This window comes from Myotis davidii, unplaced genomic scaffold, assembly GCF_000327345.1.
Source record: "Myotis davidii unplaced genomic scaffold, ASM32734v1 scaffold930, whole genome shotgun sequence".
Classification (NCBI taxonomy): Eukaryota; Metazoa; Chordata; class Mammalia; order Chiroptera; family Vespertilionidae; genus Myotis; species Myotis davidii.
Window position 1 is genome coordinate 602,411 of NW_006282518.1, and position 27,193 is coordinate 629,603.

Consider the following 27,193-nt stretch of genomic DNA (forward strand, 5'->3'; position numbering starts at 1 on the left):
CTCCGTCAAGCAAGCAAGCCTCATGTTAGTTTCAAGCTGCCTGGCTGCTGGCCGCCATCTTGGCTGGCAGTTAATTTGCATATCGCCCTGATTAGCCAATGGGAAGGGTAACGGTCGTACGCCAATTACCATGTTTCTCTTTTATTAGATAGGATAATTAAATTATTATGTCAAGGCATAAACATTTTAAAGTCAATTGGCATAACACATTTTTCTAATTTTTATTATATTTGACAAGGGTGGGCACCTTTCTCATATAAAACCCAGCTTTAATAAAGCCCAATTTAAATGGTCCTCTGAAATGAGAATAAAAGTATTTTATATCAACTACATCAGAAAAACTGATATGAAATGTAGAAAATAGTCCTAATTCAAGGGAATCATTATGTAGTACAAAAAAAGCAGTGTGTGGCTACTTTAGAACCCTCAGGAAATATGCCTGAGAATTTTATGTCTTTGAAGTAATCCAGAGCCTGCAACTTGTAAGGAAACGGTAGCTGGCTGTGTTATTCACGGTGGCTGTTACCGAGGAAACAGAGGCAATGACTTGTAAAATCTGGTTTTGCTAGGAAAGATGGGTTTCCTAATGTCAATTCCAGTTACTAGTGCCCAGGACAACCAAGCATCAGGGTTAGACCCACATTCCCAGTCATGACAGGGTTAACCCTGCCCCTGTTTCTGGGTTCTGTACTTGCTCTTGGAAGGCGTAACTATGGCTGATTCCTTGGCACTTCAGCAGCTTTACTCTGCTTACTTAGTTGCCTTTCATGATCTTAGGGGCCTGAAGAAGTAGGCAAGAAGGACTAAATAGAGAACATGGGGGCACAAACAGACCATGCAAGAGTATATTTGGCAGATTTGCAGAGAAACAAGTACTCCGCATAGGAAATCATCCTCTCTCTTAGAACTAATAAATGAATTAAGCAAAGTTGCAGGATACAAAATCAACATACAAAAATCAGTTGTCTTTCTATATACTAACAACAAACAATTTGAAAAGGAAATTTAAGTCATATCATTTAGGAGAGCATTAAAAAGAGGAAAATATTTGAAAATAAATATAACCAAGTAGGTGAATGACTTATACAGTGAATGCCAAAAAACACTGCTGAAATAAATTAAACAAGACAAAAATAAATGGAAAGCCATTGTGTTCATGGATTAGAAGATTTTTTTATTTTTAAATTTATCTTTATTGTCTAAAGTATTACAGATGTCCCATTTTTCCCTCATTGATCCCCTCCACCCTGCACCCATCTCCCCCTCCCAGCTCAGGTCTTCACCACACTATTGACTGTGTCCAAGGGTTATGCATATTGCATATAAGTTCTTTGATTAATCTCTCCTCACCCACCCCCATCTTCTCTCTCTGAGATTCATCAGTCTGTTCTATGTCTCTGGATTTATTTTGTACATCAGTATATTTTATTCATTAAATTCCACATATGAGTGAGATCATGTGATAATTGTCTTTCTCTGACTGGCTTATTTGGCTTAGCATAATAATCTCCAGATCCCTCCATGCTGTCTCAAAGGGTAAGAGATCATTCTTTTTTATAGCTGCATAGTATCCCATGGTGCAAATGTACCATGATTTTTTTTATCCACTCATCTACTAATAGGCACAAGGGCTGTTTCTAGATCTTAGCTATTATGCATATGGGTTGCATTGCCATGAACATATGGGTTCATAATTTTTTTTCTGATTGGTGTTTTGGGTTTCTTAGGATAAATTCCAGAAGTGGGATCACTTGGTCAAATGGCACTTCCATATTTAATTTTTTGAGGAAACTCCATACTGTTTTCCATAGTGGCTGCACCAGTCTGCATTCCCACTAGCAGTGTATAGGGTTCCCTTTTCTCCACATCCTCCCAGCACTTGTTTGTTGATGATAGCCATTCTGAAAGGTGTGAGGTGATACCTCATTGTTGCTTTAATTTGCATCTCTCAGATGATTAGTGACTTTGAGCATAAATGTATATGTGCATAAAGCTTTTTTCTCCTTCAGGCTATTTTCTTAGTTTATATTCCTATGTCATCTACACAAAATGACAGTTTTACTTCCTCATTTCCAATTTGGATGCCTTTTATGTTTTCTTCCTATCTGATCACTGTGGCTAGGATTTCCAGTACTATGTTGAATGAGAATGGTGAAAGCAGAAATCCGTCTTGTTCCAGTTCTTAGGGGAAGTGGTTTTAGTTTTTGCCCATTGAGTATGATGTTGGCTATAGGTCTGTCATATATGGCCTTTATTATGCTGGGGTATGATCCCTCTATTTCCACTTTGCTGAGAGTTGTTAAACAAATGGGTGTTGGATTTTGTCAAATGCTTTTTCTGCATCAATTGATATGATCATGTGATTTCTGTCTTTCAATTTATGTGATCTATCACATTTATTGATTTATGAATTTTGTACCAGCCTTGCATCCCTGGAGTAAATCCCACTGGGTCATGGAGTATGATCTCTTTAATACATTGCTGGTTTCAATTTATTGAGGATTTTAGCATCTATGTTCATTATGGTTATTGGCCTGTAATTTTCTTTCTTTGTAGTGTTTTTATTGTTTTGTGTTTAGGGTAATGCTGGCCTCATAAAAAGAGCTAGGAAGTGTTCCTTCCTTTTGGATTTTTTGGAATAGTTTGTGGAGTATAGGTGTTAGTTCTTCTTTGAATGTTTGGTAACACCCCCCTGAGAAGCCACCTGAACCAGGGCTTTTGTTTGCAGAGAGTTTTTTGTTTAATCATTGCATCAATTTCATCAGTTATTATTGGCCTTTTCAGGTTTTCTGATTCTTCCTGACTCAGTTTTGGAAGATTGTATTGTTCTAGGAAAATGTTACGTTGTTGACATTTGCTATGTAGTTAGGCCTGTGATGGTTGTCTGTACTGAACATGTACAGACCTGTTTTTCTTTCCTTTATTCCCTAAAAATACAGTATAACAACTATTTACATAGAGTATTTATAATGTATTAGGTATTATAAGTATAGAGATGATTTAAAGTATATGGAAGGATATGTGTATATTATATGCAAATTTTGGTATCCTATATTGGTCCTGGAATCAACCCCCTGTAAATACCAAAAGATGACTATAGTTAAACTCATAAAGGCAAAAAGTAGAAAGATGGTTGCCAGGGGCTAAAAGGTGGGGAAAATGGGGCGTTACTGGTCAATGGGCATAGAGTTTCAGTCATGCAAGGTGAAAAAATTTTTTTGAATTTTTTAATATTTTATTGGGTTTTTACAGAGAGGAAGGGAGAGGGATAGAGAGTTAGAAACATCGATGAGAGAGAAACATCAATCAGCTGCCTCCTGCACACACCCCACTGGGGATGTGCCCGCAACCAAGGTACATGCCCTTGACCAGAATCGAACCTGGGACCCTTCAGTCCGCAGGCCAACGCTCTATCCACTGAGCCAAACTGGTTAGGGCGAAAAAGTTTTAGTCACCTGTCGTGCAATAGTGTACATATAATTAGAAGTATTAAATTAAATAAGAAGGTAGATCTCATGTTGTATGTATTTTACCACAAGAAAAAAATACCTCAGTATTGTGGTGCTAAGTTTAAAACGCTTGCTTTTGGAAGAATTTTATATGGATATATAGGTTTACCATCTTTAGGTAAACACAAAGTGAATTATACATTATTGCACTCACATTGATTGAACATCTACTACTGTGTTATTTATAAACAGTCTTATTTATTTCTCTAAAGGAATCTTGCAATATCACAATATAAATATTATTCAAACTTTCATTGATCCATTTAGCAAATATTTTTGTGCATTTGCTATTTGCCTGTACTGTTTAAGGCACTGAAGATACAGTAGTGTACAAAACAAACAAATGACCTGACCTCATGAAACTTAGACTACAGTAAAGAAGATAGAAAAGAAATAGTTTTATAATTTTTATAAGTAGATATAAAAGTATGATATAATAGAATATACACTAATATAATACAATATGATTCAATGTAATATTGAGTGGTCAAATGTTATGACAAATAATAAAGCAGGATGAGGAATTAAAGTCAGTACTATTTTAGAAAGGTCAGGGAAGGCCACTTTGAAGGGATAGCATTTGAATAGGTCTGAGTGAACAGAGAGAATAAACCATGAAATACCTGAGCAAAGAGCATTTCTGGCAGAGAGAACAGCATAGCAAAGGCCAACGGGGGAAGAGAACATTTAGTATACTTAAATAATAGCAAGGAGGCCAGTGTGGCTCGAATCCAGAGGAAGAGAGAAAACATCATAGAAGTGGAGGTTTCAGTTTTCATCTAACCAGTGGCCAAGCTGGTACTTCAGCTGTTTGGTTAACTCCAAAACCCATGCCTATTCCATTATACTCAGCCATTTACTATAAAAGCCCAATTAATCCTCATTGAGGATGGAACAAAAGCACTGAAAAACATGTTTCCAAAAATATTTCATATAGCTATATTGGCTCCCCATTCCCATTTTTCTACCCCGCCTGAGGGAAAAAAGGACAAAGACTTGAGGCATATATATGATTATAGCTTTTATTGTCATTTTTTGTTAAGGGGACTTTATGCTTAATAATGTAAAATGCAGTCTTAATTTACAAATATAATATTGAAGGACCAATACCCGTTTGACTTTAAGTTTGCTCCTTAAGAAAAGCTAAGGTTATTTTCTATTCTTTCTTATAGCATCCTGATACTGATGCATAATCTACTACGTTCAATTAAGATTGAAAGCAAAAATTGCCTACAAATTTCAGGTTTTGAAAGAGTTAGGAAAAAATAGACATCCATATTTATTCCTCTTTTGTTGGTATGATATTGATAAGAAAGGACTATTTTACTTGAATATTTTGGCCATCTTCTTTGAGAATCCTATTATTCATAAAATTGCCATTTGAGGTGAAGAGCAAGGTTTTCATGGTGCCTTAACTACCACAAGGTATCTATAATAATAAAAGTGTAATATGTTCATTAGACCAGACATTCTTCCGGATGTCCTTCCAGACGACCTTCCAGACAAAGCCGGGGCTGTGAGGGAAGCCTGGGACCCAGGTGCCTGCCAGTGGCCAGAGGGAAGCCTGGGTCCCGGGTGCCAGAGGGAAACTGGTTCTGGCAGCAGGGGGAAGGAAGGCCAACTCTTCCACTAATTTCATGTATTAATAAAAATGGCACATTTATGTTTATTTTAAAAGGTTTCATGTAAATCATAGTAAATATGCTAATTTTTTGGTTAATCCTCACCTGAGAATGTCTTTCCATTATTATTTTTGTTTTAGAGAGAGTGGAAAGGAGAAGAGACAGAGAGAGATATATATCAATTGGTTGCCTTCACACATACCACAACTAGGGCCACCAGCAACTGAGGTACATGCCTTTGACCAGAATTGAATAATCTCTTGATGCAAGCCTGACATCTCATGATAGTACTGCTGAAAATCTTAAGAAATTCAATGGCCCTTTGAGGAAGTAAACTTTTTAAAAATATATATTTTATTGATTTTTTACAGAGAGGAAGGGAGAGGGATAGAGAGTTAGAAACATCAATGAGAGAGAAACATTGATCAGCTGCCTCCTGCACACTCCCCACTGGGGATGTGCCCACAACCAAGGTACATGCCCTTGACCAGAATCGAATCTGGGACCCTTGAGTCCGCAGGCCAACGCTCTATCCGCTGAACCAAACTGGTTAGTGTGGAAGTAAACTTTTTAAGAGGCAGGTTAGAAAAATAATTTTTTTTCTGACCAACAGTAGATTTCCATTTTCTAAAGAAATATTTAAAAGCAGTTCAGGATCTAAGATAAACCGGGTTAGACAAATCAAATAATACATTTTGTGTCATGGTGATTCACGCTAACAACAAAAATGGGAACATGTTTGTCTGCGCAAGAAACATCAAGGCACCTAAAGACTAATACTGATATGTAGATTTCTGTAATGGCAACTGGAAATATTTCTATGTGATTTCTTTTTGAAGAAAAAAATAAGCTACTTTTATGGTTTTGCATCTTCTATAAAAACTCTAGTCCATCAGTGTCAGTCAACTATTTAATGCTCTTTTTAAAAAAGTTATTTAAACTCACAATTGTGAAGCAAATTACAAGGGAGCCACAAAAGACAGCTTATAATTTTCAAATTACAAATAATGAAACTAGAGAAAATCACCCTATAAAAAGGTGCCTAGTTGGCCAGAAAAAAGCCCCACAATCCACCTGGTAAGTAAAACAGCAAAATTCCATCTCATGCTTTTTTGACAAGAAAATTCTACTTTTTACCAATACATCGTTAACACTAATGTAAGAAGCTACTTTTATCATACAAAGGTAAATATTTTATTTTACTATATTAATGAGGTTCTTAGTAAGGTTCTAGATTATTAAAAACAATTGAAAAATCAAGTAAAAGTTTAAAAAATTATGTTAAAACTAGAGGCCTGGGGCACGAATTTATGCATGGATGGGGTTGCTCAGCCTGGCTGGAGAATGGGACCTATTGGGGCTGATCGGGGGGAGGGACCGCTGGGGGTTCAGAGGGAGGAATAGCAGGAGATTGGCCAGCCATGGGAGGTTGGCTGTGGGAGCACACTGACCACCAGGGGGCAACTCCTGCATTGAGTGTCTTCCTCCTGGTGGTGAGTGTGCGTCATAGCGACCAGTCATCTGATTGTCCGGTTGACCAGTTGTAACGGTCACTTAGGCTTTTATATATAGAGATATGTATGTTTTAGAAATAAAATTATTAGACTTGGAATAAATGACCTACCCTACTTCCCAGGTACAAATGTATTTATTTGCTCAAATACCTCTGTTACAACATTATTTAAAACTAAACTGAATGCAATAAGTGAATTTACTAAGGTTTTCAATATATTTGTTGACAGCTGTAGAATTCGTACAAGTTTGTTGAATGTAAAATGGGAGCACACTGACCACCAGGGGGCAACTCCTGCATTGAGTGTCTTCCTCCTGGTGGTGAGTGTGCGTCATAGCGACCAGTCATCTGATTGTCCGGTTGACCAGTTGTAACGGTCACTTAGGCTTTTATATATAGAGATATGTATGTTTTAGAAATAAAATTATTAGACTTGGAATAAATGACCTACCCTACTTCCCAGGTACAAATGTATTTATTTGCTCAAATACCTCTGTTACAACATTATTTAAAACTAAACTGAATGCAATAAGTGAATTTACTAAGGTTTTCAATATATTTGTTGACAGCTGTAGAATTCGTACAAGTTTGTTGAATGTAAAAAAGTGTGTAAAAATGTTTCACAACTCTTAAAAAGGTGAATCCTCAAAACCATGCTTTGAGTGTCAATTATTTCTGCAATTATTTCATCCTTACATGCTGCCTCTCTTCCCACTTAACTATGTTCCCCATTCAAGTTCCATACACAAGAACATCTGATTGGTGGAGGACAAATCACATTCAGAATCTTAGCTGCAAGGGCAGTTTTTAGTTTTGAATTACAGAAAGGCACAGTAGAAAAAGGTTGGAATAGAAGAGTGAGCCACTCTTTAGTATCTGCTACAGTATGTCATCAAGCTCAAGCAGTTGGTTATGGCTTTTCTTTGATACCTGGGTAACACACCTACAGATTGACGCTTTTAATTAATGGAAGATACCATAAACTGAAGGAAAGGGGTTAACTGTGAACCTAAACAAAAGTTATGTAAAAATCATCTTAAAGATATCAAGTGTAAAGACATTCATGGATGTATTTCTTTAAGCAGTGCAGTCTCCATATCCATTTCTGATCCTGGAAAGGATCCTATAACGAAATACCTTAGTATATCTACTAGTATAAGGACAGTTTCAGGACCTGGACCTGAACTACAGGTAGAATGTTCTTTATACATTCAGGCAGGTCTGTGCAGCTAGGAGATAGAACCATTAACTACTTTGCATGAAGGTGTCTCCCCCAGTGATGCTGTATATGACCAGCACAGTTCCTGCTCTATTGCTAATACTGTGGAAAAGAAAATAAGTACATTCAAAAATTTTTTAGCCTTTTTGGTTCTCAACTTATAAAAACGAACAAGGAATTATTGGAATTATACAAACAACCCATTGGCAATTAATAAAGTAAGGTAACTAAATTAAAGAGCACTTATAGCTTCAGTGATAGTGACCCAGGACTACAATCTATACTAATAAAGAACTAATATGCTAATGGTCAGGATGCTGGAAGACCAGACCATTAGCATATTAGCTGGGGCATTGCTCTGGAGATGGGGCAGAAGCCAGGAGGCACCCGGAGGAGACGGGACCATCCCGTGCCGGGGAGGGCAGGGGTGAGAGCCCATAGTGCCCCCCTCACCAGTCTTTTGCCACCCACCACTCGCACTCTGAGTGTCCCGCGGCCCACTTGCCAGGGGAAGGAGTACAGTGCAGCAGGCAGGAGGCTTCCAGGCTCTCCTCTGGTGCTGTGACGCTGAGGCAACTGGAGGGACTGAGGGCGGGGCTTGAAGCAGCCAAAGAAGGCCAGAGAGTTTGGGGGCTGGGCCAGGCATGCTGGAGCTCTGCTTGGACAGGTTCAGGTGTCAAGGCAGGGCTGCAAGTAGGTGGGCGGCGCCATGCGATTTCGCGTGATGGGCTCCTAGTATGATAATAAAATGAAATTAAATAATCATATGTATGTACTCTATTTGGCAGACAACTTCTTATGGGGAACATTTACTCAGCCTAGAATTACATTTGCAGAAGTAGGTTTCCTGGGATTCCAGTAGTGGTTTTTTGGTTCTTTTTGGTGTGGTATACTTTGTGATGCTCATAAAGTCCTCTTATTGCAGTATGACTAGCCTTTTGCAATGTGACTTTGCCATTCTTCCCACTCAGAGTTTCAGTTTCCACCACCGTGAATCTGTCCTAGACTTGGGTCTGCTTTGGGCAACAGAATATGGCAGATGTAACATTTTGTGAGTTCCAAAGCCTAGGCTTTAGAGGCCATGCAGTTTGCACCTTCTGCATCTTGGATACTGTCCTGAGACTACCACGTGAGGAAATCAGTTTAACATACTAGAGGATGAGAGCCCATATGGAGGGTAAAAGGCCAGTACCAACTGCCAGGCATATCACTGAGGCCATCTTAGACCTACTTGTATAGCCAATCTTTCAGCAGAATGCCACTTCAGAAGTGAGTCTAAGTAAGACCAGCAGAACAATCCAATCAACTCACAGAATCAGGAGTAATAACAGATCTATGTTGTTTTAAGAAAAAAAAAATGACTTCGATTATTGTCCCCTTTACTGTTACTTTTAGGATAAGGCCCAGGCTCATTAATGTGGTTTCTAAGGTCCAACACAACATGGTTTCTTATAATATGAACCATGCAAGTCTCCACTAAGAACTTAAATTCTGTGTATGATCATTATAAATTTTCCTTAAGGAAGAACTAGAAAACATGGGAAGCTGTTTAGGCTGCTGTCATCATTTGTATAGTTACAAAACTCAACAAAACAGCTGCCAGTGTGCAAAACAGTTGCCAATGTGTAGAATATGAAAAAGTGAGCCTTTCACACACAGAGCGCTTTCTGGAGAATCTATAGAGAGCTGTGCTGGAGTATGTAGGGCAGTGTGCAGAATTTTATGCCACAAGCTATTTCCAACAGCTGCCTTTGCTGGAATCCATGCCTGCTATCACCACACACACACACACACACACACACACACACACACACACCTCAGATAGAGACAAAAACTTTCTTTATGTTTCCACAGAGAGAGATTTTCTGATGAATTGATTTTTGTTTAAAGATTGCCTTAGAAAATGTCCCCAAACTAACTTGAAAAATAGATCACAAGGTAAAAATTCTATAAATGCCACTCTCCAAACCCATAAAAATCTGTTAGTATCCATTTGGACAGTTCAGTTACATTTCCTTGCTTGGCTTTCCTTTTCTTACTATATAAGATTGTGGCCCACCTGAAAAGGAAAAGGAGAGAGGTGCTCTGGAGAACAGCCAAAGACTTCATGGGTTGTTGAGTGATACTGCCTTCTCCAGCCATTAGCTTTTCCCTTCTCATACTGTTAAGCCTATATCCAGATATACGCTTGTTTTATGCCTCTTCTTGCTCTTGGGACTATAGGTGGGGATAGCTTATTAAATTATAAGGAGGTTGGAAATAAATTCCAGTAATCAAGATCCATCACAAAACTTGTGGGTTATTGAAAGACTGATTCATATAAAAAAGTATAAGGAATGAATGAAATGTTTTGTCTTCTTTGGAGGTTTCTGTTTATTTTCTCAGTTTTATCTCTAGTCACCCCTTCTTTCCCAAATCACTGAACTTCTAGTCCACCTACTGCATTGCACTCTATTGCTTCTTATGTGGCCTCAAGAGAAATATCATGAATTGGACCAGGACAACTTGTAATCATAGACAAAACCTCAAACTTGGTTTAAATCTATCTTGATACCTATTGCATGCCTGCACCTTAGTTTCTGAACATAATTGGAAAAAAAGGTATGCAAGTGGGCTCATTTTAGATGTATGACCACAAGCCACACATGGACTTACAGTGCTGCCTGGAAGTTCTATTATTATAGTTCCCAAAGGTCAAATCATACTTCCATTATCTAACATGACTATGTCACACTGTTGCCTCCTCTGCCTCAAAACTCCAATACATTTTTCCCACTTCTTACTTTTGTTCATGACTACCTCTTTTTTCACTGAAAAGTCCCCAGAACGAGTTTTAACTTCCACATCTTTCACCACCACATTTTCCAATCTCATTGCATCTGCACCCATATATTCTGCCTTCTTTCCAGTTATAATAGACTAGAGGCCCGGTGCACGAATTCATGCATGGGTAAGGTCCCACTGGGTGGACTGCAGGGATCAGGCTGGAACCCACAGTACAACACTGCCTGCAGCTCCTACCTGCTATGCATGTTCATCCTGGCTCCACTGTGCCTGCCGAGGGCTCGTGCCTAATCAGTCCCGATCTGGAGAGGCTCTGGCTGCCGCAGCAGTGCTCACCAACCATAAGCCCTGCATCTGGTGCCCTCCCAAGGTGAGTGGCCTGAGGGATAGGGCTGAAACATGCTCTCCAACATCCCCTGAGGGGTCCTGGATTGTGAGAGGGTGCAGGCCAGGCTGAGGGACCCCACCGATGCACGATCAGGCCGGGGAGGGACCTAGGGAGGGCATGTCCAGTCCATCTCACTCAGTCCCAATCGGCTGGACCCCAGCAGCAAGCTAACCTACCAGTTGGAGCATCTGCCCCCTGGTGGTCAGTGCACATCATAGCAAGCGGTTGAGAAGCCTTAGCATATCATTAGCATGTTATGCTTTGATTGGTTGTTTGGTTGTTCTCTCATTCGGTCTATTTGCATATTGCCCTTTTATTATATAGGATAAACTGGCTGGTTCCTATCCTATACCCTTCTCACCATCTCAAGAACAATGCCTTTGTAATTGTCTCTCTTTTCTCCTATAGCATCTATTTTGCTGTCATTTTCATCAGCTCACAAACATGCTATAATAAATATTTCCAATCATAAAAAATCTCCCTTGTTTTAACATTCCCTCACAATTTCATCATTTCATTTTACAGCCAAAGTCTTGGAAAATATTGCCTATACAACCTTCACTTCTTTCCTTCCAACTGATTGTTGACTCCACTAAACGTGTTTTTGTCATAAGGACTCCACTGAAATGTGCCTTTTTAAGTCCCTTCCACATTACCAAATCCAATGTCAATCCTTGATTTACTTGAGGAAAAAATATTTCTTGAGCTCTTAGCTTTATCTGTCAAAGTTGATCATTTTCTCTTTCATGAAACACTTTCTTCACTTGGCTTCCAGTACAGGATTTGCTTCCCTTAATGGCTGCCTGTTCTGAGTCTACTTTACTGTTTTCTTGTTCCATATTTCTATATGTCACAATGCCTGAGAGTCAATCCTCATAGGCTTTCTACTCTCTACCTAGATTCTATAGAAGATTTCATTGTTTTAAATACAATCTATCAGCTAATACCTTCCTATTGTTTCCAGCTCCAATCTTCCCCTGAATTCTAGTCTCATATCTATTGCCTATTCTTGGATTTCTAATAGAGATCTCATAATGACTCCTGGATTCTTCCCTCCCCAAAACATGTTCCTTCTCTAGTGTTTTCCATCTCAGTAAATATTTCCCATCACAATAAATGGCACTGTTATAGACTGAATGTTTGTGTCTCTCCCAAATTCATATATTGAAATCCTAACCCCCAATATGATGGTGGGGCCTTTGGTAAATGATTTGGCTCTGTGGGTAGAACCTTCATGAATGGAATTAGTGTTCTTATAAAAGAGACCCCAGAGAAGTCCTTCAACCTTTCTGTAATATGAGTACACAGCAAGAGTATAGCTGTATATGAAATAGGAAATGAGCCCTCACCAGATGCCAAATCTGCCAACACCTTGACCTTTGACTTCCCAGTCTCCAGAACTGTGAGAAATAATTTTTGTTGTTTATAAGCCACCAGTCTATGACATCGTTATAGCAGTCTGAACAGACTAACACAGGCACTCACTCTTCTAATTACTGTCACTGATACGCTCCAGATTCCAGACACCATGACCTCTCAACTGGATTACTACCATAGCTTCCCATTTTGTCTTCCACCTTTCAATCTTATCTCTCTACAGTTCATTATCCTAGAATTTCCAGGATGACCCTTATAAAAATATGACAGTGTTTATCATTCCCATCTTCAAAACCTCCCAGTGGTTTCCAATCACTTAGAATATAAAGTCTTTATTGTGACCTATGAAGCCCTTTACTTTATGGCCTCTGGCTATTTCTCTGACCTCTTTTTTTCTACTAGCTCTGTTTTTTACTAATCTAAAAACACAGGTGTCCTGCTCTTCCTTTTGCACAACAAATATGTTCCTAATTCATGGCCTTTGCACTTGACATTCCCCCCTTTCTCAGGTAGTCTTCCCCAATATCTTCACATGACTCATTCTCTAACTTCATTCAGGTTCAAATATCACTTTTCGTTGAGGTCTTCTTTGACCACTCTATCTTAAATGGTATCATCCATAATTGTATTTTCATGCACTGATTAATTTTGTTTTTATAACACCACTAACTGATATTAAACTATACATCCATTAATCAGCTATGTTTATTTTGTTCATTCCTGTATCTACAGTGTACAACAGGTATTTAACTTAGTAGGTCCACAAGTAAATGCTGTTGAATTAATTAATTAATAACTTCCCAAACAACCTTGGTAAAGAGGACCTTCTGCTCTTGCCTTAATAGGGCCTATTCAGTGTGTGAAGGAAAGGTGGTTGGGAACATTTATTTTCTTTGAGTAGCGAATTCATCTCAAGTCATAATTGGAAAGTCTAGACACTGCAAGCTTCACTTACAAGGATCTTTTGAAATAAATTAAAATATGTATTCAATAATATCTAGAATGCCTGTGCATTCCCAATTTAAGGAGTAGATTTTCTGAGTCCCACTTGATACAACTCACTATCTGAATGTGTTCTGTGGCTATACTATTTAAAATTTATTTTACAGGATGTATTTCAAACTGTTTCTGATTTTGGATTTTAAACAGCAGTTCTGTGTTTAAATGAAGAAATGTCTGACCTAGTACCTGATAAAAAGAATTTCTCAGTAATAAGTCAGAAATCTTTTAAAGACATATTTGTCATGTTGATTAGACTGGCAGGAATGTTTGAAGATGTTTTCATTCTGCTAAGTAGAACCACTATGATTTCCTCCTCTATGTTCTGTTTGCTTTGCACCCTAGGGATTTTTCCCCCCACAAGACTAATTGAGGGTTTTTCAAGTAGACTTCAATATTGGTGCTTTTTCTTCAATTCACAAGGGAGAATAGACTAATAGATGGGAATTTTTCAAACTTATAATCCCATCCATAAATTTTTCTCACACTGGCTGCTGGGAATGCTAGCAGATGACAAAAGTTATTGAAGTGGCAGCAAATGCAGACTAGTGAAACAATTTAGAAACTCTTTATTCACATGTGTGGTTGTGGTTGTATATTGCAAACATATGCCATATTTACTTTCAGTAAAACTGCACCTAGTTCACAAGATTGAGTTGTATATGTCAGAATTTCATGGTGTTTCTCAAAGGGCACTATGATTCCCAGATGCTTCACCATCTGAATCAGACTGACAGAGAAATAAACTAAAACTTACTGAGAGCATACTTTATCCTCTTATTTAATTTTTATTAAATGTTTAAATTACTTATGAAAACCACATTTCATAGATGTGGAAACTGAGGTTTTAGGAGAATGAATTACCTGTTTCAAGTTACACAGAAGCTATGGATACAAAATCCAGTGTGCAAATACATGTTGATACGAATCTGTACCAAATTAGCAATTACTTTATGAAACTGGCATGTAGACACCAGTACAATGCCAAAGTTGTGTACTTAGTGCTCTTTTCTTAAACTTAGTATTTCAGAAATACAAAAAAAGAAAATGAATACCTCTATATCAACTCCCTAAATTAAGAAATAAAATATAAAACAGCAGAAATTTTTAATGTCCATTCCCATATTTCCCCCAGCCTAAAATATGGGTTTATTATTCCCATAAATGTCTTTTGACTGGGATTATATTGAATTCTTAGATCGATTTGGGGACAATTAACATATTTATAATCATTGAGTCTTCTCCACAAATGTGGTATTTCTCACCATTTCTTTGGGTTTTCCTTAAAGTCATAATAGTTTATAATTTCTCCATAAATGTTATATACATTTTTTGTTAGCTCTATTACTTAGAATCTTTTTAAATTGCTGTTAAAATGACATCTTTAGAAAATTACATTTTCTCACTTTGTTACTGATAGAAATGCAATAGATTCTAACATACTGATTTTATCTTTAGTAAATCTGCTAAACTTTCTTATCAATTATAATAATTTTTCTATAGGTTATCTTTGATTTTCTGTTTAGATAATTATATATTCTATATATAGTGATAGTTTCAGTCCTTACTTTCCTATTTTAATAAATTTTATTTTTTCATTAAATTCTTGTCTTAGCATACTGAATAGAATCTCCAGTGAATTGTTGAAATGAAGTAAAAATAATGGTATTCTTGTCTTAATCCTTATTTTAAAAATATTCCTGCTAACATTACACCATTAAGTTTAATGTTTACTTTGGAAGTTTTTTGTAGACACTCTTAGGCTAAGAAATTCTTTTGTATTGCTAGTAAGAGATTCCTAAGTCATAACTACATACTGAATTCTATCAAATGATTCTTCTGCTTCTGTTGAGACTATAATACATTTTATCCTTCATTTGCTTATTGTGCTGAACTACATAATAGATTTTCCTAATGGTAAGCCAACCTTGTGAAAGAGGATTTTTAAATGGAACTATTTCATTCTCAGTTTTGGCTGAGCCCTTAAGACAATAAACAGCACATTCCAATGTGAGGTGTGAGACCACCATGATAGTCCTGTAAAGAAGATAGTTGCAAACTTATTTTGTGACCCTTAGCTGATCACCAGTTCCCATATCTAAAAAAAGCTGGAGAGGCCAAGTAAAAGACTGGAAAAATAGGAGAGGAATTGGAAGAAAGCTGTAGGCGTTTTGTACATCAAAAGTTCTCCCAGTGGAAGGGTCTGGGAGCAAGGCTCACATTCACCTTAAGCCTGGGAAAAGAAGCTTCAATGGAACCACTCAAAGGTTTGATATGTGTCACCCAGATCTCAGGAGATAGTACATTGGTTATTGATTCTGCTTTAGAATATAAAGGACAGGAAGTTCTCAAAAAAGCCCATAACAGTACCCCATAAGGAAACAGAGTGGTTTTAAATATCAGCTAGGCTCAGAGAATGCTGATGCTGATTCATGAAAGTATTAATCAAGAAAAACAATATTTTCCACTTCTCACCTATCCCCTCCTATGGTACAATTCTAGAGAGATCACAAATCCTCATAAGCAATGTGGCAAAGAAGGGTTAGAAACACTCTATGGATAAAGTGAGTAGATACTGGCCACATGCCCTTTCTCACTTCAGCTACCCAGTCCACAGTAGGCCTAAGAAAAAAAGTTGAATAAGATATAACTTGAAATATTAAAGTTTAATTATTGATACTTTAATTAAACTGAGACTCTTCTGTGACAAAACATGACCAAAATACACAAAAGTCATGGAGCTGTCTTAGCTTTGATCCAAGAGAAAAGAAGATCTAATCCCACAGAGTGTACTTAAATTGGCAGCAGGGAAATCAAAGTTGTTTTCTGATTATACCCCATGAGTCCTACTTATTCAATTTACTACTTACACTTTTATGATTGAGTTAAACCTAACCTGGTTGCGTTGCATATTTTAAGCCAATCAGAAAGAATATATGCACCCCTATGTTCATAGCAGCGCTACAATAGCTAAGATTCGAAAACAGCACAAGTATCCATCAGTAGATGAATGGTTAGAAAAGTTGTAGTATATTTATACAATAGAATACTAAATCAGCTGTAAAAAAAGAGGGATTTCTAACCCTTTGGGACAGCATGGATGGACGTGGAGAATATTATGCTAAGGTAAATAAGCCAATCTGAGAAAGACAAATATCACATGATCTCACTTATTTGTGGAATCTAATGAACAAAATGAATGGATCAACAAAATAAGACCCAAAGCATGGAGGCATGGAACAGACTGACATACCTCAATGTGGGGATGGGGGACAAGAAGACATAAACCAAAAAACTTATATGCTTATATGCATATCCCATGGACATGGGTAATAAGGTGGTGAAGACCTGGGGAGTAGGTGCGGTAGAGGAGGGAAATGGGAGACATCTGTAATACTATCAGCAATAAAAAATATCTATTTTTAAAAAGCCCTAGGCAACAAATAATCTATTATCTATCTTTACATATTTCCTTATTCTGTAAATTTCATATAAATAAAATCATATGTGATCTTCTGTGACTAGCTTTTTTCACTTACTGTAATGTTTCAAGGTTTATCCAAGTTGTAGCATGTATTTGAACTTTTGTACTTCATTTATTTCCATTGCTGAATAATACTTCATTGCTGGTGTATGACTATAGCATCAAAGTCTTTTAAACTGTGTTGTTTGATTCTGTGTGCTGCTTCTCAGAACAAACTCTCCAGACCCAAAAGTTATTCGAATTTGCCACCCAGCAAGAAAACATCTTCAGGTAAAATTCACCCATACCAATTAGCTTGCTGCCTACTTCAATAGGCATAAAATGTAGAATCTATACTAATAAAAGCCTAGGTGGTCCTCGTGCCCTCACATGTGATGACATCACAAGATGGCCGCCACAAGATGGCTGTGCCCACAGTGGAGGGGGGGGGCCTGGCGGCCACTCTGCATAATGAGGCCTAGGGGTCCCACAGCTCCGCATGGCATGGAGGAGGCTGGTCCCAGTGTCTCTGCTGCCTTGCGCCAAGGAAGCAGATTGGGTCGGCATGGGAGGGCAGTTGGGGGTGATTGGGTCAGCAGGGGAGGGCAGTTGGGGGTGATCAGGACAGCATGGGAGCAGTTAGGCTTCAATCAGGTTGGCAGGGGAGTGGTTAGGGGGTGATCAGGCTGGCAGGCAGAAGCAATTAGGGGCAATCAGGCAGGCAGGCAGGCGAGCAGTTAGGAGCCAGCGGTCCCAGATTGTGAGAGGGATGCCCGACTGCCATCAGGCCTAAACCGGCAGTCTGACATCCCCCGAGGGGTCCCAGATTGGAGAGGGTGCAGGCCAGGCTGATGGACACACACCCCCAATGCATGAATTTCATGCACCAGACCACTAGTAAGAATATAATCACGAATTAACTTGAACATTTATTGAGGACTTCCTATCTTAGTTTGGGCTCCCATAGGAATAGCCCTTGACACTAGAATTTGAGTGCAAATGGTTTATTTGGGAAGTGATCCTAGGAAACACTAATGGGGATTTGGGAATGGGAAGTGAGCCAGGGAAGAGAAGGCACCTAATATAAGACATGTTTTTAAGCAAGTGATACTATGGGCAACTATAGCTTAATTGCACTGAGGGTCTCTGGAAATTAGTGTAGAACATGCATCTAACTCAGTTATTCCAAGTGAGGGGAAAGCAAGCTTGGGTTTTAATCCATCAACTCTGTCAATCAGCCATTAGTTGTGGACTCCTCACAGAGAGTGCTATTTCCCTGCCCTTCTGCCCTGTCATTTGCTGCAGAGCACAATAGGCTCGAATGGCAAAAGAACTCCCTTACGCAAATTGATGGCAATTGGAGGTCAGGCTGCTGTGCTTAGAAGGGGTAGGTGCTGAGGAGATGAGGGGTTATGGACAGTGTCTGCTGTAAATATAACAAATATTAATTGAATTTTTCCTATGTGCCAAACAGTGATCTAGACACTGAGGATACAGTTGAGAACAAAACAGCAAAAACTCTACCCTAAGGTAATTTGTATTCAGGTGAGAGAGGAACAGTAAACAACATAGATAAACTATAATCTGCTGGAAGAGGATGAGTACTAGGGTGGGGAGTGAGATAAAGAATCTGGGGAGTGCCCTGCTAAATAAGGTGGTCGCTGGAAAAGTAACATGGGAGCAGAGCTCAGGAGTTTTATTTACTCTCCAGTTTCCTCTTAAAGATGCTTTAAGATAATCACCAAGTTTGAAGGTTTTAAAAATCAATTTCATATCCAACATTCCAGAGGAAGAGGCATTTATTTCCATTGCTGAAAGACTCTCAGCAATGTTTCCCACTAATTAACCTATGAGATGGAGACAGATAGGAAAGCATTAGAAAGGGAAAATGTGAAGCTGGGAAGCAATTCCCTCCCCCTCAACACTGCCACCATCCTATGTACCTATAAATGCATCTTTACTGAAGCCTCCCCATGGATAGTGTACTCATTGCAGAGTTTCTCCTGGCACAAGCAGCAGGCACCCACTGAGAGAATAACAAGCAGGTGCCTCTGAGGAAAGCCTCAGTGAGTGGAAAAATCCTTACTGTGTGTAGAATCCATATGAAAGCAGTCTCTCTTCCTCTCCAAACAATTCTTGTTTGCTAAAGTGATGTTATGTTTCAAATTGTGTGTTTGTTCCTGGCCATGGGTTGGGGGGGGGGGGGCTCATAAATTCTCATGGCTCATAAATCTACTGGGCTGCAATGTATAAATGTGTAAATGAAAAAAACTCCAGGGACCTCCCCCTGCTCCAGAACCTAATACAAATTCTTTAGCACTCTGTTCTGCATACTTTTTCAGTCTTATCTCTTGCTGCCTCCCAAGCTGCTACTCGGTTGGAGATGGGGAGAATGCTGCTGATACACAGGGCCATCCTCAGCTTTTGGAATGCACCGCCTCTGTAAAACCTTCCAAGATTATCCTACCCTATTCTTCATGCTTCTTCTCATACACTTATCAAGCAGAATTAGCCTCTCCCATTCTTTGAAAGCATCTTTAGCAGTTAGCTCATTGTGCTGAAATTAATTTTACACTTTTGTTATAGCAACTAGGCTGTGAACATTCCCATCCATATTTTGGCAATCAAGTCCTTCTGAAGTCTACTCCTTCCTTCTTATCCCAGCTCATCACTTACTTTTTCTGCAACAGGCCCTCTGGCTGGCCAGTCTTTTCATTATCCCTTTCATTTCTATCAACTTGAACATGCTATGCTCATTACTACTTTGTATTGTGGGCCACAACTAACTACCTTGGAGAATGTAGCTCAGGTCTGAAGCCAGAATGTACTTTCTACTTCTTTACTCCACGTTCAGACCTTGGGACCCACACAATGGAACTGGGTCAGCAGTTGAGACCCTTAGATAAACTCTTAGTGGAACTTGGCATTCCTCATACCCTTGCAAACACAGATGGGCAAAGAGAAAAAAGGTTAGTGATCCCTAATCCACCAGTGCAGTCCCGTAGAGAAGCATGGATCCAAGGATGTCATTCATAGTCCAAGCATTCCACTTAGGAATTATTCACTTAGGTGAATAATTTTTGTTCCCACAGAGAAAACTATGAGAGATGAGTAAAGAAGAATTGAAACATTCTCTTCATTACACTCAACAGAGTAAATGTTTCCACTTCATGGGCTGAGGCAAGCATGTGAACAGACAAAATGATTCCTCCTCACCTGTACATGGTTTTACTCATTACTTCCCTTATCCAGAATATCATCCTCCTTCCCCTCTGCTTTTACAAAACCTTCTCATCCATCAAGTCTGAGTTCAAATCTATCTTTTCCCTGAAGCCATCTCTTATCACATAAGCCTACATTTTCTTTCTCTTAAATTTTGAAGGTGTGTTCAAAATTGGTTACTTAGTTACATGTAGTTTTGTTTTATTTACTATTTGTTTCATATGTGTGGGCTTATATCTCCGATGGGACGCTATGCTCCTTGAAGGCTGTTACAATACCTGATTCACCTTCCATCTCAGAACACCCAACAGTGCTTTGTACAGAGTAGATATTCAACAGTTAGTTGTGGAAAGTGGTGGAATGAAATGGGATTAAATATAATGAAAAAGAATGGATTATGATAGAATGGGATGATGGCATAAAATTGCATAGAAACTGGGAATGGGAAGCTGGATTAAAACACAGAAAGCCTGGAATTTAATCAAGTACATACTGAATGTTTTATTATGAAAATATAATCAGTCCTTGTGTACTGGGCTGCATATCAGGGCGCGCTGTACTGTCTGTTCCTGGAATAGACAGATAGGAAGGTACTGACATCAGGTCAGGCCTTGAGATATGGCCTCATGGTCCCTCCTCAATATACTGCGCTCTCTGTTCAGAAAACATAGATAGGAAGGTGATAATGCTATACTGTGTCGGGAACAAATGCCTTTGCTTTGGCAGGGTGCTGGGACTGCAGACAGCTGGCCAGCTTAATAAAGGTTCCTAAATTTAAATTCTGAGTCAGTGGTCTACTCGCTGAGTCAACCCATAACACTTGAAAACTATGATTTCATGGAGTCTTGTAGAAGCCCAAACGTCATGTATTCATCAGCATTCATCCAAGGATTGCAGAAGTAGAATGTTTGAAGTTCACCATGCCCACTTCCTTACAATTGAGTAAGGCTGTACCCTGACCTCCCAAGACAAAAACCTCCCATTCTGATGTCAAAGGTATTTTGGTATTGAGAATCTGCCTCCTGACCCAATGTGCTTTCTGTCCAGAGAACTCAAACCATCTTACAAACAATGCCTTATTCTTCAAGGACTAAGATCAAAGACAAGTTTTCATGCCCACTCCCTATAACTCCTGATACTGACTCCGATCAAAATTGAGAAACTGAAGAAGCTTATCTTTGGGGTATCTTCATTCTTCCAAAAAGGCTTCTTCCTTTCTCTCAAATACTATTCCCACTTCAAGCACCAGTTGATGATAAATGAGGGGTTGAATGGGGCTTTTTTGGTATCCTTCCTATCACATCACAAAGGCCTGAATAAATCTTACAAGAAAATATAGGTGAGCTAACTTAACTGAGGAATAAAAGCTACAGAGAAAAGCCTAGAAGAAGATTCTAAGTTTTTCATAAATGCCATCAGCCTCAAACTGAAAAAACACACACTTTTGCTGTAATATTGTTATACTCATGCAGTTTCTGTTTATATATATATCAGGTCAGAAACTATTTTGTAGTTTTTTTCTGGTCTAACAAAAATAATTACAATGCAATTCTAAACAGCAAGTATATAGCTCCATATTTAAATTTTTTTTGAGAATAAATTTAAGTTTCAAATGCTATATTGGCAATCTTGAAGTATCAGCAAAAGCTAGAATGAGATATAAAATAACAGTAATGGAATACCTCCTAGGCAGAGAGAGGCTCACAACTATATTTATGACCCAGACAAACTGTGTTCTCTGACTTTTCTGTAAGATACAATGATTTCTTCGGACACACACACACACACACACACACACACACTTCTGAATCTCTTTCACAATTAGGAATTCGATTTTCAGGGTGTTTTCAAATTACATGCGAACAAAATAATATGCTATGAAACAATCAAGATAGATTTTTAAAATAAAGAAACTACATAGTATTGCAACACTCACTTGCACCTTTGTACATAATATTTTGGAAATTAAAATAAATGGCCCAGCCGGTGTGATTATGGTTAAATGTTGACCTGTGACCCAGGAGGTCACAGTTCAATTCCCAGTCAGGGCACAGGCCTGGATTGGGGGCTTGATCCCCAGTGTGGGCTTGTAGGAGGCAGCCAATCAATGATTCTCTCTCATCATTGATGTTTCTATCTCTCTCTCCCTCTCCCTTCCTCTCTAAAATCAATAAAAATACTTTTTAAACAAGGAAATTAAAAAATGTACCTTAGAATCCAGATTTTTGGCTGCAAAAACAATGGTGGTCTATGCTGTATAAGTACTGGGGACTAGTGGCCTGTGTCCTTCCAGGATCTTTATCCACCAACAGAGTGGTAGTCAATAGAGTAGTGTTTTGCCACCTAACATGGGTCAGTTGTACTAATGTAGATCAAGGAACACAAAATATATAAATAAGTTCTACAGGAGGAAAATAACTAGAAAGGGCTTAACAATTATTCTTAACTAAATGTAGTGAAACAAAGAGGCTGTGAATTGCTATTATACCTGCAGAAATTATTTCTAGTTTATAAGTCATATGCCCATCTGAAGAGTGCTGTCTCCTCATGCCCAGCAGTTGTTTATATCAATGGGCTATAGAAACACAAGCCTGGAGGTATTCACCCCTACAATCTTTTTTTTTTCCCCTCCTCTTTTTTTTTAATTTATTTATTTATTTTTTTATTACAAAGGGTATTACATATGTGTCCATTTTTTCCCCCGGCCCTAGACAGTCCCCTAGCCTCCCTTATCCCCCAGTGTCTTATGTCCATTGGTTATGCTTATATGCATGCATACAAGTCCTTTGGTTGATCTCTTACCCCCCTACCTCCTGCCCCCCAACCCTCCCCACCCCTACAATCTTTTGTCACTCTATACACATATTCTCCCCCAAAAGTGCTGTGGTCATCTACTCACTCAACAACATACAAATTCCAGTTGGGGACAGCCATCCAGGCAGAGCTATAGTGGGCATAAAAATATCTTGCCCCAAATAAACCAGTCAGAGAAAAATAAATATCACATGATCTCACTCATTTGTGGAATATAATGACCAACATAAACTGATGAACAAAAACAGATCCAGAGACAGAGAAGCATGGATCAGACCATCAAACCTCAGAGGGAAGGTAGGGGAGGGTGGGGGTAAGGGGGAGAGATCAACCAAAGGACTTGTATGCATGCATATAAGCCTAACCAATGGACACAGACACCAGGGGGATTAGGATATGAGTGGGGGGGGGACAATGAGCAAATAAGAACATATATTTAATACCTTAATAAAGAAAAATAAAAATATCTTGTCCACCCTTGCCACTTTAGTGGATAGAGTGTTGGCCTGTGGACTGAAGGGTCCTAGGTTCGATCCCAGTCAAAGGCACATGCCTGGGTTGCAGACTCGATCCCCAATGGGGGGCATGCAGGAGGCAGCCGATTGTCTATCATCATTGATGTTTCTATCTCTCTCTCCCTCTCCCTTCATCTCTGAAATCAATTATATATATATATATTGCCAGGGCTTTGGTAAGAATTTCTCTTTTCTTTTACTTATCATTTATTCTAGAGCAGGCACCAGCAAACTTTTTCTGTAAAGAGCCAGATAGCAAGTATTTTAGGCTTTGAAGATGTTTGTTGCATATTCTTCTCATTATTTTTTTTATATTTTTAAACTACCTTTTATGAGTGGGGGGGTGGGGGGTAATGTGGGGATAAGTACACATATATAATAACTTAATCAATAAGAAATTAAAAAAAATATATAAAAATCATTCTTAGCTCATGATCCATACAAAAATAGGTCATAATTGGCCCAATAGCCATAGTTTGCCAACCTCTGCTCTAGACTACCAGCAATCTAGTGTATTAGCCAGCTATTAACACATAATGCTATATAATAAACTACCCCAAAATTCAGTAGTTTACAACATTAAGCATTTCTTCTCCTGCTCACAGGTCTGTAAATCATTCTAGAGAAACTCTGCTCATTATCAGCCTAACATAATACAGGTGTGTCCTAATATTATTATACCCAGTCTCTGTTTTTAAAGGTATTTTGACATGAGAGAATATTGCTATTTTGGAAAAACATATCCTATTTAAAAAGGAAAGTCATTAAAGTTGAGAGTTTTCTCAATGGGAAAAGAGACATCATGCTACATAAATTTCTTCTATACTTGCCATCTGATTTATTGTAAATAATAAAGTAGCTAACATTTATTAGTATATACTATGCAATAGGCACAATTCTAAGCCCTGTAAACAAATTAACTTGTTTAATTCTCAAAAGTATTATTACCAAACTAAAGCAACTGGTCAAGGTCATGTGCTAGGAAATGGAAGAGTCTATGAATCATCCAGGTTGTACGCCCCCCGCCCCAAGATTTCCTTAAAGCCTATGATAAACTTCATGGCACTTGTGCTGTGTAGAATAATAAAATAAATCAAAACAGGAGTCTATATGCAGATTTTTAAGTCTTAAAATTATTTTTTCATAAAACACCCTCCTGGAGTGCAGGACAAGTGTTCTTATGAATTAGACTTACCATGTTCATAAAACTCACACTGTGAAATCAGTTTATAAAGCCTTTGAAATACTTAAATAAAAGAATGGATGCATAATCATCAGCCATTTTTGTTATGTTAACCAATCAGGTCTGCCGAAGGTTGATTATTTTAGACATGCACATGTGTTGAACACTGAAACACATCTGGCTTTAGCCATTTGAATGTAAATGACTTAAAGAAAATCACTTCTATACTTTTTATGAGAGTGTATATTGGAGTTAATTTTCTTTGAGAAATAATAGACATAGAGTAAACTATGTAAAATGCACTAATCTTAAATGTGCAGCTTGGTAATTTTTACCATATAAGTACACATTCCCCCCAACCTTCCTTCTCTCCTTCCTATAACCATCACCTAGATGAAAATATAGAATATTTCTAGGTGGAATATTTCCTAGAATATTTCTAGGAAGAATATAGAATATAGAATATTTCTAGGAAGGAAAATATAGAATATTCCTTCCCAATCCTCCCTCCTTCCTCTTCCCATTCTACACTCCCATACACACCACCCCAGGTAACCAGTTTTTGGCCTCCTCACTTTCTCAGCTATTCGCCTCTTCTTGAATTTGACGTAAATGGAATTGTAGATATATACTCCTTTATGTTTGGCTTTCACTCAACGTAATATATGTGGGGTTCATTCATGTTGTTATATGTACCAGTAGCTTGTTCTTTTTATTGCTGTGTAGTTTTTCATTGTATCAATATACTACCATTTGATTATCCATTCTTCTGCTGACAAGCATTCGGCTTGATTTTAGCTTTGGCTATTTGAATAAAGCTCTTATGAATATTCTTACATATGTCTTTTTGTGAAAATATGTACTCATTGTTATTGGGTATATTGAAGTATGGAATTGCTGGGTCATAGGGTAGGCGTGCGTTTATCTTTAGTAGAGTTTTCCAAAGTGATTGTGTAGAGTTACATGGAAATTCCTAAGTAAGATCTGTAACACTGCTTAATGCTAGTTCTCTTTTTAACGGTTCAGTTGTAAATAAAGTTTTTACATTACACACAAAATCATGTTAAAACACAATCTTTTAATGCAATAAAATTTTGAGTTTTGGTGCAAGTACTACATTTGGCAAACATGCTTATTTATTCTATACTAGAGGCATGGTGCACAAAATTCGTGCACAGGGCAGAGGGGTCCCTCAGCCTGGCCTGCACCCTCTTGCAATCCGAGACCCCTTGGGGGATGTCCAACTACCGGTTTAGGCCCTATCCCCCCTAAACAGGCAGTTGGACATCCCTCTCGCAATCCGGGACCACTGGCTCCTAACCCCTGGCCTGCCTGCCTGCCTGATCACCCTGAACCACTCTGCCTGCCTCATCGCCCCTAACCATTTGCCTGTCTGCCTGATCTCCCCTAACCACCTCTCCCTGCCTGCTGATTACCCCTAACTGCTCACCTGCCTGCCTTATCACCCCTAACTGCCTCTGCCTTGGTCCCACCACCATGGCTTTCGTCCAGAAGGATGTCCGGAATGATGTTCAGAAGGTTGTTCAGGTGTTTGGTCTAAATAGCATATTACACTTTTATTATTATAGATAATATGTCTTCATCTTCTAATTACATGCCTGATTTGAAATGAACCTCAAACAGTTGTGTTTATTTATTGATTCTGGATATAAAGTGCATAGCAATCAGTTTCCTGAGCCTAAGCTAAATTCTCCTAGAATTTTTCTGTGTGGTCCATCAGTCTGTGCTCTAGATCCATTCTACAAATGTAAGAGGGATGACACCAGGAATTTTCAGGAAGAGTGTGTTCCATTTAGTTGGAGAGCAAAATTCCCTGCAGTTGCTGAATTAGACCTGGAGACCCCAAACTGAAGTAAGTTGTGAAATTTTCAGCTTTCCCCATGTTGTTCTTTAGGATGTGCTGTTTGGCTAGGTTAGGAGAAGCAAGAAGTGGGAAAAAGTCAGGACCTGAAAGAAGATTCATGCTAAAGAGGAAGTAAAAGCTATGGGTGTCAGAGCAACCAGGAAGGCCTAACAGTGTAAAAACTCGTAGTGGTAATGACTACTGCCATTTAGATTATCAGTCCCTACTACAGACCTTTTGGTTTACCATTGGTCCTACTGTTTTTCTTTAAATTTATCTTTATTGTTAAAAGTATTACAAATGTCCCCTTTGGGTGTTTTTTTTTTTCACCATTGAGCCCCTTCATCCCTCACCCATCCATCCCAGGCCTTCACCGCACAACTGTTTGTGTTGAAGGGCTATGCATATATGCATATAAATTCCCAGGATAATCTCTCTCCACCCATCCTCCCACCTCTGCCTTCCCTCTAAAACTGTCTCTTCTCTCATCAACTTTCAATTACTGAAGCCCCAGCCTACTTTAGAGTTAAGCCTACAAAGGTAACTAGTAGCCACACTTGTTCTTCCTAAGACAACCTAGGATCCATTGAGTGTTAGGATTCTTCAGAAACAGTGTGGGAGCCCAGTTCTCTTTTCTCCTTCAGATGTGGTTTTCTAGATAGCTTTAATCCAAGTTCAGTCACTACTATGAATCCCTCCCCTTCTTCACTTAATGCTATGA